The following is a 10,000-nucleotide window of genomic DNA, read 5'->3' as shown; positions in this document are numbered from 1 at the left end:
CTCCATTCTTATACTCTGAACTTCTTGAAATTCTTCTAAATGATATTTGGATTTACTTGTTAATCCTTGAATTTATTGGTGCCTGATTGGTTGATATAGTTAACCAAATTCGTTTAACACTGAACACTTTATAGATATCTGCCTAAATTTGTGAATCCCTTTACTTATTATTTATATAAATATATATAGACATATATATATATGTGTGTGTGTGTGTGTGTGTGTGTGTATGCACACACATACATACATGCATACATATATATATATATATATATATATATATATATATACACACACACACACACGATCTAGTTGGAATTCCTCCACATTGACTCAGTTTTGAAATGTATATATTATTAGATAATAAATCACATGGTTTACAGCTGGTAGCTTACCAGTAAAGCATGTTCACTTGTAACCACCTAAAGAGACACATCTACATCAATGGATGCACCTAAACCAGTATCCGACCCATGAAGAATTGATGCTGAATGGGTCAAAACAATTGTAGTGATTAATAATTATTCTCATATCTTCCATCTCTCTCATTAATCAAAGATATATATATATATATATATATATATATATATATATATATATATATATATATATATATATGTATATATATACATATATATAAATTACTGGTGAAGGCTGGTTTATAGGGTTACCCTGGGTTTTTGGCCACAAGGGGTACCTTTATGGCGTATTTTCGGACCCTAAGACCTGTTGGCCTATGGCCTGTTTAAAATATGGAGAGGGAAATAATAGATACAAAACAATGGGGATTATCTCCCTTTGCTACTGGTCATCAGCTACCGGCTGTGTTGTCCTCCTTCAGCTATGCCACCTGTTGGCTATGAGGGTAAAAGGTAGGGGGTTATCTCCCACCCTCATCAGCAATCAATATCTGGCTGTGCTGTAATTATCACTAATACCACTATTATTGCTATTATGCAGTTCCCAAAGCGCTAACAAGAATCTCCTGAAATGCAAGCATGGTCCGAAAATCTCCATTCTGGAGTTCAGTATGGTCGCAGGTAAGTGTGAGATTTTCAGGATTTTCATGCATTCAGCTATGCATATACATACATATATAATTTATTAATAAGGGTAGAAATTGATATTAATCAATTAAAACCAGTGGTCTAGCATATTAAAAAAAAAAAAAATTCGAAGAATAAAAAAAAATATATATATAATTTTAATACATACATACATACATATATATATATATATATATATATATATATATATATATATACGTAGGTATTGCAAATTTTAGAGGTAATATTTGATAAGTGTAAGCACTGTTTTTTCTTTATTTTCTTTGTGATTTATTCTTTGTGATGTAATCTTGGGACTGAATATGTTTGCAGCTGAAGATAGCCTTAAACCATCCTTTCTATCAATTATGTACTCATATAATGATGCAACGACTGTTTCTGTATAAAGCTTGAAACACATGTACCACAGAATCCTTTGTGTTCTGTTTTCATTTTACATTTTAATATATATATATATATATATAACGTAATGGTCTGTGATAGAAAATTCATATATGAGTGTGTGTGTTATGCATGTGTTGGTATGTATATGAATGGCTGACTGCCAAAAAAGAAAAAAAAGCAGATTTCCAAGAATTCATAGGAACTTTTAGTTGCTCTCTATGGATTTCACCTGATGGAATTCAATTTTCTATACTCTACTTCCTGGAACAAGTACTTTCCCTTTCATTTGTCATCACTAACCTACATACCTTTACTATTTCCATCCATTCATTCACATACCTCATCATCATCGTTTAACATCCGCTTTCCATGCTAGCATGGGTTGGACGATTTGACTGAGGACTGGTGAAACCGGATGGCTGCACCAGGCTCCAATCTGATTTGGCAGAGTTTCTACAGCTGGATGCCCTTCCTAACGCCAACCACTCCAAGAGTGTAGTGGGTGCTTTTACGTGTCACTGGCACGAAGGCGAGTCAGGCGGTACTGGCAACAGCCATGCTCGAAATGGTGTATTTTACATGCCACCTGCACAGGAGCCAGTCCAGCGGCACTGGCAACGATCTTGCTCGAATGTCTTTTCATGTGCCACTGGTAACGATCATGCTCAAATGGTGGTATTTACGTGCCACCGGCATGGAAGCCAGACAGCTGCTCTGGCAACAATCACGCTCGGACGGTGCTCTTAGTGAGTTACTGGTACAGGTGCCATCACGATTTCGCTTTCGCTTGCCCCAACAGGTCTTCGCAAGCCAAGTTTAGTGTTCAATGAAAGCGACATTATACATATATATATATATATATATATATATATATATATATATATATATATATATATATATATGTATAAATACATAAACACATGCATATATATTAGTCAAAGTATACAGTATTATAGACCCATTAGAGCTGACTTTACCAAGCAGTTTCACATATGATATTAGGTAATCAGAAGATTATGAATAGCTACACTCAACAGAGTTGGTCAGTATGGACGAAATGACAAATGCTCTCTATAACTGGAGGTGTCACATCTGGTTTCTGTATGCTGTATAATGAAATGTGTCTATTTCTTCTGATATGGATTCTTAGACACTATGTGTGTGTGTGTTTGTGTGTGCACACACAAGCTTATTACAACAAGACAAATATAACGACGGCATGGAATGAACGACTCAGAATCACATTTATTTTTCTTTCTTTCTTTTTTTTTTTTTTTTTTGCAAACTTCAGAATCAAACATTTATTGCTCTTTCGATAACAAGTAGGGAATATTTGCATAAATTCATTTTTTTAAATTATTTAATTTATTAATTAATTTTTTAGTATATACTTTCTTTTCTTAGTTTTGTGTTTTTTTTTTAATAATTTTAATTTACACGCACACACACACATATATATATGTGTGTATATATATATATATATATATATATATATATATATATGAATGTATATATATATATATATGATATATATATTTGTACTTGTATATATATATATATATATATATATATATATACGTATATGTGTGTATATATATATGTATGTATGTATACATATATATACACTTATATATATATCTTTTATTTTTTGTCTACACCCAACATTGGTACACTAATGAGAAAATTGACAATAAAATATCATCAAGGGGCCAAGAGGAGAGGGTTGGGGGATGGGGTACTAGAGAGGTGTCTATGTGTACATATGTGAATGTATATATGTATATGTGTGTGAGTGTAACTGACTGTGTGTAAACATGTGAATGCACGTGAATGTGTGTGCTTGTCAGGATAGCATTGTATTTTTGTAGCTGTGTTGTGACAGGGTAGATTGTGTGGTGTTTGCTTAGGGCTGGGTGCAAAGTGGGTGGGGTCTGTAGGAGTATTGGGGGGTGTGCGAATGGTATGAACCAGCCATCCATCCACATACCCGTACTCTCACCTGTACCCCAATCCAGGCACCCCTTTGTCCTTCCCCCCCCACCCCTAACTACATATGCACATTATCAATATTATCATTATGAGCATTATTATAATTATCATATTGAGGTGAGTCACAACTTTTGCAATATTTGCTTATGTGCTAGTTTGTAGCGCCATGGAAGGTACCTGCTGAGAATCGTAGTATCTTGGCAGTTGGTGTGCAGGCAGGTGCATTGCTTCATTGTGTACATAATTTGAAAAGTGCACAGATGAACGTGCAATGCAGTATAATTCAGGAAATTATGTTTAACACATTCTAACTGCCAGAATGCCACAGAAGCAGCCAAAAAGATTTGTTGTGCGAAAGGTGAAGGCGTAGTTGATCCCAGATCAGTAACCAGAAGGTACAAGGAATTTTATTTGGGTAGCATGAATCTCAAATATCAGGCAATCTCACGTAGGCCTAAAACTGTGGATTCCAAGGACATGCTCCAAGCCACAAAGGCAAATCTGGTGAGTAGACTTTGGAGAGTATCAGACAAGCTCAGAATCTCACAAATGTATGCCATTATGTGATAAAAATATTGGCATTGGTTAATAGAAAGCGAATTCTTTTGCTGAAGACAATGCAAGATCTCATACTACTTGAACGACCCAGAATAAACTCCAGGAACTTGATGGAATTGAACTGATGCCACGCCCAGTGTATAGTCCAGACATAGCACCCTCAGGATATTACTTGTTCCAATCCGTGGCTCACTTCCTACACTCTCAATGCTTGGCCAACCAAGAAGAGATGGAAGTTGCAGTGAAAGAGTTTCTTGCCTTGAAGAACAAGAACTGGTATCATCACAGGATCACAGAACTGGCAGAAAAATAGCTTCAAATAGTGCAGCACGATGGCCTTTACTCTGAACACAAGCCTGCTTTTGTTGTGACTCGATGAATAAAGCAAATAAATCACCAAATTATTGCAAAACTTTTGACCCAAAACAATAATACTGATTGAAATCTGCACATTTTTTCTTTCATCTGTTTGTATTTTGAACCATTCTAATAATCATTATATCGAAATTTATTTCATTGTATATGCATGTGAACCTCCGCACACATATTATATGTATGTACGTATATCTATATCTATATCTATATATTGGTCAGTAGTTCATATATCTGAAAAGAAGCACACTCTAAGATGTTAGAGCAGTCGTATTTAGGAGGCTGTTTGTTATGGCTGATCAGAGAATCACCATTGGTTTCACACCTATAAAGTGCTTAACTGTACGGGTGACTCATCAGACTTAAAACCTTGACTCTGTGTGTGTGTGTGTGTGTGTGTGTGAATATATGTATGAATATGAAGAAAAGTTACATACAATTTAGTCAACAATGTCAATTTTTCTGACAGCTATTTTTTTTGTTTCTCTTTGAAAGTGAAATAGTGATTCAAGTGAATGGGTCCGTATACGGCACTATGAAACTGTCAGTATATAAAAATTGTTAAACTGTGTATATTTTCTTATATTTTCTTATACCGCACGTGCTTCACTGAATAATGCATGATTTAAATTCAGTTCATATAATCACAAAGACCATTTATATATGTGTGTGTGTGTGTGTGTGTGTGTGTGTATTTGTAGATGTAATTATTGTTGTTATTCACGCTTAGTGTGGTGTGTTGGGGTTGGGGGTGGGATGGGGCTGGAGAGCGGTGGGGGTTTGGCGAGGGGCGGGGTGGGTCGGAGGAATAGGGCTGGGTTGGGGTGGGGGTTGGGGGGCTTCCAAGATGCCAATTCTCTGAAAGAATGAGAATAAAAGTGTGAAATATTTGAACATCGAATAAAAACCACATGAAGAGATGCTCTTCGAACTCTCGATCAATGGCAAAATACGTTCCTAATAACTCTTCCCACATGCACACATACACACACACACACGCACACATGCACACATACACACACATATGCACATGCACACACACACACAAACATGCATATATTATATATGTATATATATATATATATATATATATATATATATATATATATATATATATATATATATATATATATCTTTAGTTATGCATGCATATATATATATATGTGTACATACAAAGGTATGTATATATGTATATGTGTATAAAGGTGTATATATGTGTGTGTGTGTGTATCTATATATGTATGTATATACACACACACATATATATGTATGTATTTATATATATGTATGTGTATATATATAGATATTCATATATATATTTGTATACATATGTATTTATATATGTATATGTATATATATGCATATATATATATATATATATATATATATATATATATATATATATATGTGTATGTATATATATTATATACAGGCACACACATGCACATATATGCATAAATACACACACACACACATATATATAAGTATGTATGTATGTACATACACTCACACACACAACACATACACATTTTTATATATATATATTTTGTACCGAATGACTGAAAGCAACTTGAAGAAGAATTGGAAAAATGTCACTTTCCATCACACTTTATCATTATTGTTATTATTATTATTATTATTATGACCATCATTATAATTATCATTATTATAATTATTATTATCATCATCAACATCAACATTATTATTATCATTATTATTATTACTATTGTTATTGTTATTATTATTTTTATTTTCATAAATTTTCATAACGAGACAAAAGGCCAATATTTTTCTTTCGTAAAAGGAAATGCATGTATTGTAGTGTAGTGAAGTCGATTGATTTGAACCGCAGGGTCCCAGTAAATGACTGGTACTTATGTTTTAATTGATGTTCATATACCTACCACCCACCCTATCGCATTTGTTTTAATTTTTTTCATTCCCACTGCTCTTTAAAGAAACGTATGACATAATGAAGGGGAAGTTAGTCATACTTCACCCCAGCTGGGAACTGAACTCAGGATCCAGGGACTTAAATATGCTACATTGCTGACACCCCTCTCCTCTCCCCAGCCAAATAACCTCACCTTTATATTACAAGCCATATAACCCTACCTTTAAATTCATAATGGTAATAATAATAATAATAATAATGTTTTCAAATTTTGGTACAAGACCAGCAATTTTAGGGGTGTGATCAAGTCAGTTACATCGACCCAGTACGCAACTGGTAATTATTTTGTCGACCCTGAAAGGATGAAAGGCAAAGTCGACCCCAGCAGAATTTGAACTCAAGAACATGAAGCTGGGTGAAATGCTGGTAAGCATTTTGCTGGTAAGCATTTTGCTGGCATGCTAATGATTCTGCCAGTACTCAACTCGTAATTATTTTGTCGACCCTAAAAGGATGAAAGGCAAAGTCGACCCCAGCAGAATTTGAAACTCAAGAACATGAAGATGGGTGAAATGCTGGTAAGCATTTTGCCTGGCATGCTAATGATTCTGCCAGTACTCAACTCGTAATTATTTTGTTGACCCTAAAAGGATGAAAGGCAAAGTTGACCTCGGCAGAATTTGAACTCTCGAATATAGCGGCAGACGAAATACCGCTAAGCATTTCACCCAGCGTGTTAATGATCATTGCAGCTTGCCACCTTAATGATAATAATAATCCTTTCTACTGTAGAGACAAGGCCCGAAATATTGGGGGAGGGGTCCAGTCGAATAGATTGACCCCAGTACACAACTGGTATGTAATTTATCAACCCCGAAAGGATGAAAGGCAAAGTCGACCTTGGCAGAATTTGAACTCAGAACATAACGGCAGACGAAATACTGCTAAGCATTTGGCCCAGCGTGCTAATGATTCTGCTAGCTTGCCATCTTAATAATAATAATAATGGTTTCAAATTTTGACGGAGGGTCAGCAGTTTTTGGCGCCAAGTATTTTGCCCGGCGTCCTAATGATTCTGTTAGTTTGCTGTTTTGGCAGAAGGAAATATTGCAAGTCATTCTGTCCAATGCCAGCTTGCCAAAAATAATAATAATAATAATAATAATAATAATAATAATAATAATAATAATAATAATAATAATGGTTTCTGATTTAGGCACAAAGCCAGTAATTTTGAGGAGAGAAGGTAAGTTGATTGCATCGACCCCCCCAGTGCTTAACTGGTACTTGTTTTAGTGACCCCGAAAGGATGAAAGGTGAAGTGAACCTCAGCGGAATTTGAACTCTTACCATGAAGGTGGATGACATGCCTAGTGTTCTAAAGGTTCTGCCAGCTTGCTTCTTTAATAATAATAATAATAATAATAATAATAATAATAATAATAATAATAGTAATAATAATTCTTTCTAATAGGGGTACAAGGTCTGAAATTTCAGGGGGGGAGGGAGTAAGTCAATTACACGGACCCCAGTGTTTAACTGGTACTTATTTTATTAACCCCCGAAAAGATGAACGGCAAAGTCAACCTCGGTGGAATTTGAGTGCAGAAGAAAGTGACGGGCAAAATACTGTTAAGCCCCGCAGACCAACGATTCTGCCAGCTTACGGCCTAATAATTATAATTATGATAATAATTATTTCTAAGTTTTGGCACAAGGGCCAGCTGTTTTGGTGGGTTGGGGGCCAAGTCTATTACATCGACCCCAGTGATCCATTTGGTGCTTATTTTATCAACCCTTGAAAGGATGAAAGGCAAAGTAGACCTCGGTGGAATTTGAACTCAGAACAGAAGATATGTTACTAAGCGTTTTGTCTGGTCTGCTAAAGTTGCTGCCAGCTCATCACCTTAATAATAATGATAGGGAAAATAGTAATAATAATAATAATAATTCAAATTACGACAAACGTAAATAAACAAACAAAGTTTGCTTTTAGAAGCGTTGAGATGTCTTATTTAGAAAGTTAAAGAAGTGATTTTAAATTGTCAATCGCAGAATAATGCTAATAATATAGCCTGAACAGGATAAACTACCCCTATTTTGCAGAGAAAAGTGTAGGTGTAGGTGTCCAAAGCTAGCCACCTACACTTTTCTCTGCAAAATAGGGGTAGTTTATCCTGTTCAGGCTATATTATTAGCATTATTCTGCGATTGACAATTTAAAATCACTTCTTTAACTTTCTAAATAATAATAATAATAATAATAATAATAATAATAATAATATTGATGATGATGATGATGATAATAATTGTAATAATAATAAAGATGATAATGGTGATGATGATGTTGATGATGGTGATGATAATGAGAATAGAGATGGTATTTAAATAATAATTCCTTATATAGGCAGAAGGCAAGGAATTTTTTTAAGCGGTGGCATTACTCATTTATATTGGTTCCAGTATATAACTGGTACTTATTTTTTAGCTCCTGAAAAAAAAAAATTGAAAGATGAAGTTAATCTAGACAGAATTTGAACTCAGAATCTAAAGAGCTGGAACAAATACCACACAGTATTTCATTTGTTGCTCTACCAATTCTGCCAACCTACCACCTTGGATAATTTCTAATTTCGACATATGGCCCAGAAGTTTGAAGGAGGTAGGGTCAGCTGATTAAATTGATACTAGCATATGACTGGTACTTCATTTTATTGACTCTGAAAGGATGAAAGGCAAAATTGATGTTGGTGGGAATTGAACTCAAAATGTAAAATAACATAAAGAGACTTAACCAAATATTTGTAGACCATTTTTGCCAGATGTTCTACCAATTTTTCCCATCCCTCTGCCTTTAAAGTACTATGCAAAAAAGAAAAAAACCAATATGATAATAAATCATAATAAATTATATAAATTATAATGAATTATAATGAATTATAATAAATTATAATAAATTATAATACGTTTCAACAATAATGTTGCTGGTTGCTGTGAGTGATTCCGATAATGAATTCACATCCTGTGTGTGTACGAAGTGGGTATTTCTTTGTGGTGGGAGGGGTTGAAAAAATCTTCTGTGTGTGTGTGTGTGTGTGTGTGTGTGTGTGTGTGTATGTGTGTATGTGTGTGTTAGGGGTGGAGCAGTTAAATGTAGTGGTGAGGGGTGGGGGTGGTAGTGATGTTGCTATTTAGAGTCATAATTCATATAGGATGTGTGTGTGTGTGTGTGTGTGTGCGTATCTCAGTGCTTGCTTGGAAATTTGAACCTGCGCCTGCTCCTCCACTCACAGTGAAATTCACACCCTCATTCTCACTCATCTTTTATCACCACCCCCACTGCCACCGCCATTTTCGCTTCAACAGCAACAGCAACAAAAATGAAAAATGAAAAAATAAAATAAAAAAACAACAGAAATAATTTTAACAATATAATTGTAACAACAATAACAACAATAGATATATAATAATGATAATAATAATAATAATAATAATAATAACAATAATAATAATAATAATAATAATAATACTTTCTAATTTTTGGCACAATGCCAGTAATTTTGAGGGGAAGGTGCCTTAGTTGATATTGTCAACCCCCACTACTTGTCTGGTACTTTATTTAACGACCCCCTTGGAGGGATGAAAGGGAAAGTTGACCTTGGCAGGATTGGAACTGAATAATAATAATAATAATAATAATAATAATGATGATGATGATGATGATGATGATGGTTAC

The 10,000-nt window shown here is 34.4% G+C and overlaps 1 long non-coding RNA gene across 1 annotated transcript in view; it reads left to right on the top strand.

Annotated features, from left to right (window-relative positions):
- LOC149130377 (uncharacterized) overlaps positions 1-10,000 on the top strand; it is a 156,508-nt gene that overhangs the window by 1,205 nt on the left and 145,303 nt on the right. Inside the window, exon 2 of the long non-coding RNA XR_016238910.1 lies at positions 961-1,040. This is a non-coding gene — a long non-coding RNA (uncharacterized LOC149130377). The remainder of the gene's footprint in view (positions 1-960; positions 1,041-10,000) is intronic.

Source organism: Octopus bimaculoides, chromosome 29 (assembly GCF_046866305.1).
Source record: "Octopus bimaculoides isolate indiv1 chromosome 29, ASM4686630v1, whole genome shotgun sequence".
NCBI classification, from domain to species: Eukaryota; Metazoa; Mollusca; class Cephalopoda; order Octopoda; family Octopodidae; genus Octopus; species Octopus bimaculoides.
The sequence above is the reverse complement of the archived record's forward strand: the minus strand, read 5'-3'. Positions and strand labels throughout refer to the sequence as shown.